At 37.6% G+C, this 9,336-nt stretch overlaps 1 pseudogene; it reads right to left on the bottom strand.

The window, feature by feature from the left end:
* Positions 1–8,227: 8,227 nt before the first annotated feature.
* On the bottom strand, positions 8,228–8,328 carry LOC112482550 (annotated as a pseudogene).
* Positions 8,329–9,336: the final 1,008 nt, after the last annotated feature.

Below are 9,336 nucleotides of genomic sequence, written 5' to 3'. Positions count from 1 at the left end.
AATTGTTTCCTCTTTATACTACATCGAGCCGCTACCTAAATAACACTCAATGACAAAGGGCAAACCCTGAAAAAGCTCTCTACCTTTGTGACACCACTATTTCCTGATTTTGCTCTTACTCAATTTGTCTTCTCAATCTCCTTGGTATGGACTGAATGTTTGTGTGCTCCCCCCCAATTTTCATATGTTGAAATTCTAATGTCCAATGTGATATTAGGAGGTGGGGCTTTTGGGAGATAATTGGGTCATGGTGGTGGAGCCCTTGTGAATTGGTTAGTTATTGCTCTTATAAAAGAGACTTCAGAGTTATCTCAAGCTTTCTTCCATTTAAGGACACACAAAAAAGTATAGTCTGCAACCAAGAAGCAAGCTTTCATCAAACAGAATCTGCAGGCTTATTGATCTTGGACTTCTAGCCTCTAGACCTGTGAGAAATAAATCTTTGTTGTTTGAGCCACCCAGTCTACGGTATTTTTGTTAAACTGATGAAAACACTCCACTAAGGGTTACTCTGTCTTTGTCTGTGTATTAACTTTAGATGTTCCCCACGATTCCAATCATGGTTGTCTATTTTTTTTCTCTATAATTTTCTGGGTTATTTAATTGATTCCCAGAGCTGATGATTTTCTTCCCAGGTCTTTGACCTAAACCTTTGTTGTAAGTTATCGACCCATTGGTCTAATGGCTTCATATCCATATAGAAATCACACAGAGCTTATAAATTCAGATTTTCTTTTCTTACCTAAATCTACTTCTGCTTTTGCACTTGATATTTTCTCATTTATCATACCAATCAATTACTCAGTCTTATTAATTCTACTCCAGTCCATAAACTCACTCCAGTCCATTCTTCCTATTATCTATATAGATGGTTATCTGGTTATCTCTTTGACAGACTTCTCCAACGCCAATGTTGATCACATCTAATAGGCACCTACACTGATATAAATTGCAAATCAAAGCAATTCGCCAGTAATTTCTTAGTTGGGACATAGGGAGAAGGATACAGAGTATAATGAAAGCCTGAATGAGTAGCAACTGACTCAGCATAGGATTGAAATTCTACATATTTCACACACACACACACACACACACACACACACACACACACACACACAGAGTTTCAAATTAAGCAAATATTAAATTATTTTTAAAAGAACAAATGAATTATTGAACTACAAAATATAAAAATAACAGGAATGCAAAATAAGACAATAAAATAAAAAAGAAATAAACATTTAAAAATATAAAAATATGAAAAATTTAGACAGAAAAGTACACCCAAAAGTCAACACTAGGACAAGTTAACTCAAATATTATATAATATGTATATGGGAGAGGGGGAGGGAGGGAGAGAGAGAGAGAGAGAGAGAGAGAGAGAGAGAGATTTTGATCAATTGGCTTCCTTGTAATAGGATCTATCTAGCAAGTCTGACATTTGTATAGCTGTCTGGCAAACTGGAAATTCAGAGAAGAGCTATTACAGATGTCAGTCTAAAATCCACAGGGCAGCCGAGCAGGTTGGCAACTCAGGCAGCATTTCTATGTTTTAATCTTTGTACCCTTGTTTTAGAGAGTTATAATTGGCACATATAATTGTATATATTTAAACTGTACGATATGGTGATTGGACATATATATACTTAGTGAAGTGATTACTACAATCTGATTAATTCATATATCTACCACCTGACATGAATTTATAAGATCAAATTTTCAGACAAAATAAATATTTTAAGTTTAAAAGTCACTAAGTTACTAAATAGGTTATCTCACTTGGTATTTAAATCTTTTTGTATCTATTTGCAGAAGAGTAGATAGAAACATTAGATGCATACTATATGTTTTAATGTATAATTCTAAAGTGTATTACAATATGTCAATGTTTTAAAATTCCACCAGATTTATGCTGTGAAAAACAGGTATAAGCATTTTAGATATCTTTTTAACTATCTGTCCCATTCCTATTGCCACTAACCCTACTCTGAAACAAATAAATTTTTAAACTTTTTTTCCTATTAGTGTTTCTAGAGAAGCACTATAATTATTCCTTCAAGTAGAAATTAGTTAGACATGTTGCCACAAGTTGTTTGCAAATATAGCTTACCTTACATTTTAAAAACATTCCAGCATGGGTGGTAAATTTTTGTAAGGTGAATTCCCTTTTCTCAAATTGATGTAATGTAACTCTTAAAATTTAAATGTTTCCTATTGAAGTAATTTACAATTTTAGTGTAGAAATAGTTTTTCCTTAAAACCAATGAATCAGATCTTACAGAGATGCTAGAAGGTAACTTTGCCATCTAGTTTCATTGCTAAACATATTAAATGATGTGAAACAATAACTCTAGTACTTGTAATGATGTATTATCAATATATATACCCCTTAATAATATTTTAAACTGATCCAATAATTATTAAAGACAACAATGTTATATTAGAATAAAAGGATGAGATTTATGTTGAGAAAATAATTTAAAAGTTAGGTATAGATAAATACATAAATATAGTTACCATTAGACTTTTTATAATAGTGAACATGTGAGATTAACCTGAGAATGGTACAATGGAAAGGAGACAGTTGGGTAAATTATAGCATCTTTACTTGATTGACCAATATGCATCAACCAAAATGATGATAACAATAAACAAAGTGTTAAAAATGTAATTAATGTTTAATAGCAGATGATATTTTTACTATGATATAAACATGTGTATGAAGAGAACACACAAAACTAATAACTGATATATTTAGGAGAGATTTGCATTGTATTTTTAAAAACATTCTTTTTTTTATTTCTGTTATTCATGGTTATTTTTTATTGTTTTAAACTTTATTTTATTATTAGTTTCAAGTATACAGTACATTGGTTAGACATTTATATAGTTTATAGAACAATCTCCCTAATTGCTCTTTCTCCCCTCTGGTTTTCCACCTTGCCAATATATTAATGCTAACTGCTTTCCCTATGCCTTGTTCCACATCCCAGTGATCATCGATCAATTACTAATTTGTACTTTTTTAACCCTTCATCTCATTCTCCACAGCCCCTCAAACTCCCTCCCCTCTGACCATCCATATTTGTGATTGTCTTCCATATTTGTGAGTCTGATTTTAATAATTTTGTTATTTTCTTTTCTTACATTCCTCATATAAATGAAATCATATGGTATTTATCTTTGCCTGACTTGTTTCACTCAACATAATAACCTCTAGGTCCATTAATGTCATTGCAAATGGTAAGATTTCATTTTTTTAATGGCTGAGTAATATTTCATTATATATATGAACCATAACTTCTTTATTCAATCATCTGTTGATGGACATTTAGGTTACTTTCATATCTTGGCTATTGTAAAATGTACTGCCACGAACCTAGGAGTCTATAGATCTTTATGAAATTTTTTTTGGGTTTTCTTTGGATAAATACCCAGAAGTACAATAGCTGGGTCAAAAGGCATATTCATTTTTAATTTTTTAAAAACTTCTAGATTGTTTTCCATAGTGGCCATACCATTTTGGAATCCCACCAACAATGTATGAGGGTTCCTTCTTCTCCACATCCTCATCAACACTTGTTGTTCTTTGATTTATTACTTATAGCCATTCTGTCAGATATGAGATGATATTTCAATGTGCATTTAATTTGCATTTCTCTGATAATTAATGACGTTGAGCGTATTTCCATATGTCTTTTGGCCATCTGTATTTCCTCAATGGTGAAATATCCATTCAAGGTCTTCTGCCCAACTTTTAACCTTTTTTTTTCATATTTATTGACATATAATAGGAAATTAACATTGTACAATTCAATGAGTTTTTTCAATTATAGTTCGCATATAATAATACACCAGTTTCACTTCATAGCATAGTTATCAGAGATCCACATAACTTGCAAAGTGATCACCCCACTAATTCTAGTATCCTTCTTACCCCTTATATATTCATTATAGCATTATTAACCATCTTTCTCATACTACACTCTACATTTCCATGTCTATTCTGCAACTATCCATTTGTACATCTTAATCTCTTTGCCTTTTTTTTTTTTTGGTGCCCCCTAACCCTTCTCCCATCTAATAGTCCTGAAAATATTTTCTGTATCCGAGTATATTTCTGCTTTCGCTTTTGTTTATTTTGTTCTTTAAATTCCACATGTACATGAAAACATGCGATATTTGTCTTTCTCTATCTGATCCATTTCATTCAGCGCAACACCCTCTAGGTCCATCAAGGCGATACCTTTTTCCATCCCCTTCCTTTCAGTCAGTGTGAGTCTTTTAATCTGAAGTGAGTCTCCTGTAGGCAGCCTATGTAGGGGTCTTATTTTCTTATCCATTCAGCCACTCAATCTTTTGGTTGGAGCACTTAATTCTTTTCCATTTGAGGTACTTGTTGAAAGGAATGTAGTTATTACCATTCTTTATTCCTGTTTTGGATACATGGTTTTCTTCTTAAAGAAGCCCCTCCAACATTTCCTGCAATACTGGCTTGGTGTTGATAAATTCCTTTAGCTTATTTTTGTCTGGGAAGCTCTTTATCTGTCTTTCTACTCTAAATGATAGCTTTGCTGGATAAAGCATTCTTGGTTGTAGAGCCTGGGATTTCATCACTTTGAATATTTTGTGCCAAGTCCTTCTGACCTGCATAGTTTCTTTCAAGAAATCAGCTGCCAGTCTTATGGGTGCTCTCTTGTAGGTAACTAACTGTTTTTCTTTTGCTGCTTTTAAAATTATCTCTTTGTCTTTGACCTCTGAAATTTTAATGATGATGTGTCTTGCTGTAGGTTTGTTAGAATTACTTTTTTTTGGGGGGGCACTCTTTGTGCTTCTTGAACTTGTAAGTCTAATTATTTTCTCAGTTTAGGGATGTTTTCTGTAATTATTTCTTCAAATAGATTCTCAATACCTTGCCATCTCTCATATCATTCAGGTACTCCTATGATGCGGATATTGTTACGTTTCATTTAGTCCCAGAGGTCTCTTAAACTATTCTCATTTTTTTAAATTATTACTTTTTTTCTTTGTGTTGCTCTGATTGGGTGTATTCTGCTACCTTGTTTCCCAGTTTGATGATTCAGTCTTCTGCTTTGTCCAATCTACTGTTGAATCCTTCTAGTATATTCTTCATTTCAGTTATTGTATTCTTCATTTCTGTCTTGTTATTTTTTTTTTATGGTTTATATGTCCTTTTTATGCTTCCTATCTCTCTGTTGAGGTTCTCATTGTGCTCATCCATTCTCTCCCTAAGTTCATTAAGCATCTTTAGAACCATTATTTTGAACTCCACCTCTGGTACGATGCTTGCCTCCATTTCATTTAGCGTGTTTTCTGGAGTTTTCTCCTGTTGTTTCATTTGTGTCATGTTTCTTTGTTTTCTCATTTTATTAGCCTCTCTGTATTTGTTTCTATGTTTTAGGAATATTTGTTTCATCTCTCAGACTTGGCTAGATAGTCTTATGTAAAAGGTGTCCTCTTTGGCTCAGTGGCACACTCTCCATAATCCCCTCTGACAGGGGCTCTGGACTTGACCTTTGTGTGGGTTGTGTGTGATCTTCTGTTGTAGCTAAGCCTTTATTATTGTTAGTACATCATTGGATAGGATCAATGCTCAGGCTGACTTATTGTGAGAACAGGCTGCACTCACAGGGTAAGAGTTGCTATGTGAGGGCTGACTCCACTGAGTGGGATTTGACCTAGCTGGCTTGTGTACTTGTTGCAAGCACCTTTTGTGTGTACCACTTATGGGACTAGTCAGGGTGGTCTGGTTCCAGCCTCTGTGTGCATTGGTTTTGTGGCCTCTTGAGAGGAGATCTCCAGTGAGCCAAGGTCATCTGCTCCCTTTGATTGATCAAGGCTATCTGGTAGGAGTTACAAAGCAATCCACAGATGGTTGTTGCCTCTGCTGGTTCTAAGGTAAGTGAAAGAGACAACATTGTAGGCAACATTGTCCTCGTGTCTGATCTAGGGCCATTTAGCAGAAGGACCAGTGCTCCTCCAGGACTGACACTGCCTGTCAGTTGCCTGTAAATCTCTGAAATTGGAAGAGCCTCTGGGTGATCTGTGTGTTGAGAAGTGCAGGGACCCGGTGATTCTCCTTGATCTATTGAATAAATTTCCCCCTGCCATTGCAGTGTCAGTTTACCTGCCTCTCTGTATAGGTTTCCAATTATGGCAAGGTCATCTTTTGCCCACCTCAGGGCTGCAAACACCCAAGTTCTGTTTAAGAATTATTGAAGCTCACGGGCATGAGTTTGTGGCCTGCCATCTAATGCTTCTCCCTGATGAACTGGCTTTGTGTGTGCTGCACATGAACTGAGTGCTGTTTGCTGTTGAATTTGTGACCCACGGAAAGGAAAGGATGAGACTGAGTTGCCTGGAAGCAGGCTTGCCACAGGTGGGTTAGGTAGGGCATCGTCTCAGTGAGGCATGGGGCCATCAGGCCTATATAGCACCAGATTTCTTGCCAGCTCTTGGACTGCGAGCTCCCAACAAAGTCAGATATCACTGCATGAAACTGCTGTCATTTGTGATGGGGCCACAAAACCCCTGTGATCTGCCCAAGCGATACTGTATCTCATGCTGTCAGCAGTGAACTTCCTGTCACTGTATTCCCTGAACTTTGCCCATTTTACTGGCTGAGATCTGTTGACTGCACAGAATGCACCACCCCAGGGCAAGGGCAGATGCCTGTCAACGTGTGGCAGGCACTTTGTGTATTGGATGGGGCAGATTCTGAGGGAGTCAAGGGCTGTCAGGCCAATACAACTTCATTTTTGCTGCAACTTCTGTGCCTGTGTATTTCTGCTGTAGTCACAGATCACAGCGAGACCAGCTGCTGTCCGGGACAGTCCCGCAGACCCCTGTGATCTCCCCATAGACCCCTGTGATCTCCCCACAGGATATCACAACTCTTGCAGGCAGCAGAGGTCTGACTGCTACTGATTTCTCTGCTGTGCCAGCCTTGTGCTAGTCAAAGTTTGTTGCCTGTGGGTATTGAGAGATCTAGGGGGAGGGACAGGGCGGTGATAGCTGACTGTCAATGGGCCGCCTGGGGCAATTTATGGGTATAGTAGGACAGAGTCTCAGGGAGACAATGGCCATCAGATCAATACAGCCTCTTACTTGCAAATTCTATAACCATTCGCGCATTCCCACAAAAGTCACAGATTATAGCGAGACCAGCTACTCTCTGGACTAGCCCATAGATACCCAAGATCTTCCCAAGTTCATGTTGACTGCAGTGATCTGCCTGAAACTGTCTCCGAAACGCATGCTCACAGTGCTGACTGTCATCTGTGAAGCCTGACCTTGAAATGGTACAGGCTGTGGCAGCCACCGAGCAACAAAAGCCCTAGGCAATCTGCAGGTTGGGTGGAGCAGGCTGATCTCCTCAAGCCAGGGCTTCCATATTGGATCTACTAGAGTAAACTAGAGTGATCTGTAGATTGCACCCCATAGAGGGGCTTGACAAAGGTACATTTGTGGCTGCCCATCCAGCCCTCGTTTTGACACCAGAACATGCAGTCTTTCCTTGTAAGAATCTTGAGTGAGCCTCTGACCCACTGCCAGTGCCACAGGTGAGTGTCTGCAGATCAGAGAGCCTGTGCGTAGGCCCTTCAAAGGGGCATTTACGGTTTCAGTCTTCTTTCGTCTCACTCAGACAGTTGGAATGCTCTCTAGTTTTTACAGTCAGACTTATTGGAAACTCTTCTTCCCTGGGCTGGGACCCTGGGCTAGGGATCCCCCAAATGAGACTAGGGCCCCTTCTCTCCTTCAGGGGAGCCTATGCAGCCTCACTCTCCTGATGTTCCTCCACCACCTGCAGATGCGGGGTCAGCCCGATTCGTGACTGTACCCCTACTACCAGCTTCAATGTGGCTCTTTCTTCATATTATCAGATGTATGTGTTATGATTCTCCACATTAATTATTCTATAATTTGGTTGCAATTTCAATGCTGACCTGGGAGGAAGTGAACCCTGCTTTTACCAACTTCGAGAATCGAGCTGTGGTTACTTTTTAAAAACAAACTTGGAGGGAGGGATGCTTGAACACTCTTCCCATTATGTAAGTAGTATAAATTTGAGGAAGGCACGTACTAGCTGCAACACAATTTGTATTAAAGTTGGAACTATTTTTGCTTAGCTTCACTATTCTGGAAAATATATATGCTAATACATACATTCTAAGTATTCTAATGTCAAAAGCAGAAACTAATTATTTTTATGGGTTACACTTGATGAATCATGTTACCTTCACACACATTTTATTAAAGTGATAAGAAAAGATATTACACTTGAACTTAGCCAAAAGGCTGAGAAGCAATTCACACACATTTTAAACATTGCTCATTTTCGCACTGAAATTGGAATTTATTGTTATCTGAAAATACCTATTGAAAAATATTGAGTACCTTTTCTGTGCTAACAGCTAGAGTGTAACTATGAGTAAGACCTAGCCTAAGTTGCTTATATAACTGGGCAGACAGAGCAAATGCAACCAACAATAATGTAATGAGAGAAATCTCAATTTGTAAAATAAACAGTTATTAAGGCACACAGAAAAACAATATAGCTTTATCAGAGAAGTTTATTGTTGTGGTGCGATCAATTCTAAGACCCACGGAGCCAATTGAGATGAATTATGAGCCTTTATTAGCCAGCTGGCGACTGACTCTCTACCTCGCGGAGTTCGAAGAGATCAGACCCGAGCTCCCCAAAGAGGCAGTTTATGAAGCCTAGAACCACACTCTGGTTTAACATCAAACAAACAAGCAGATTACATAAGCAGAAGTTGGCCGTTAGCATATCTTTGCCCAGAACCACACCCTTGACATTTATGTTTGAATTAGGTCTTAAATGATATATAGGATAATTACATGTAGAGAAAACAGAGAAATAAAGAGGAAGCATTACAGTCCTGAAACAAGACATTAATGTGAAAACAATTCTAAAATCACAGAGAATATGAAGTAGTCTTTGCATTTTAATTGACTAGTAAGTGTTGTAAACCTGCATGAAGAATGTAGTGTGTATGTGTATGTGCGTTATTGATGATTTTGACAGGGTTGAAGACAAGGAAGAAGTCATAGTAAATAACACCAGAAATTAACATCACATGCCAACAAAAGCATTAAATGTCATTATGTTAACTTGAAGATTTACAAACTTAAGAGAAGTAAGGCTTCTGGGAAAGATAAAAATGTAGAAGCTGACTTCTACCTACCTCCAAGGGACTGACCAAAATGACCACTTAGATTAAAAAATGGTGGTGGGTTGGGGGATGTGGAGCAATGTGATTAACAAATGAAAAAGACTGTGAATCATGTTTTTTC

The sequence above is a fragment of the Pteropus alecto genome, unplaced genomic scaffold (genome assembly GCF_000325575.1).
Source record: "Pteropus alecto unplaced genomic scaffold, ASM32557v1 scaffold26, whole genome shotgun sequence".
NCBI classification, from domain to species: domain Eukaryota; kingdom Metazoa; phylum Chordata; class Mammalia; order Chiroptera; family Pteropodidae; genus Pteropus; species Pteropus alecto.
Note: the sequence above shows the minus strand (reverse complement) of the source record. Positions and strands in the feature narration are given on the sequence as shown.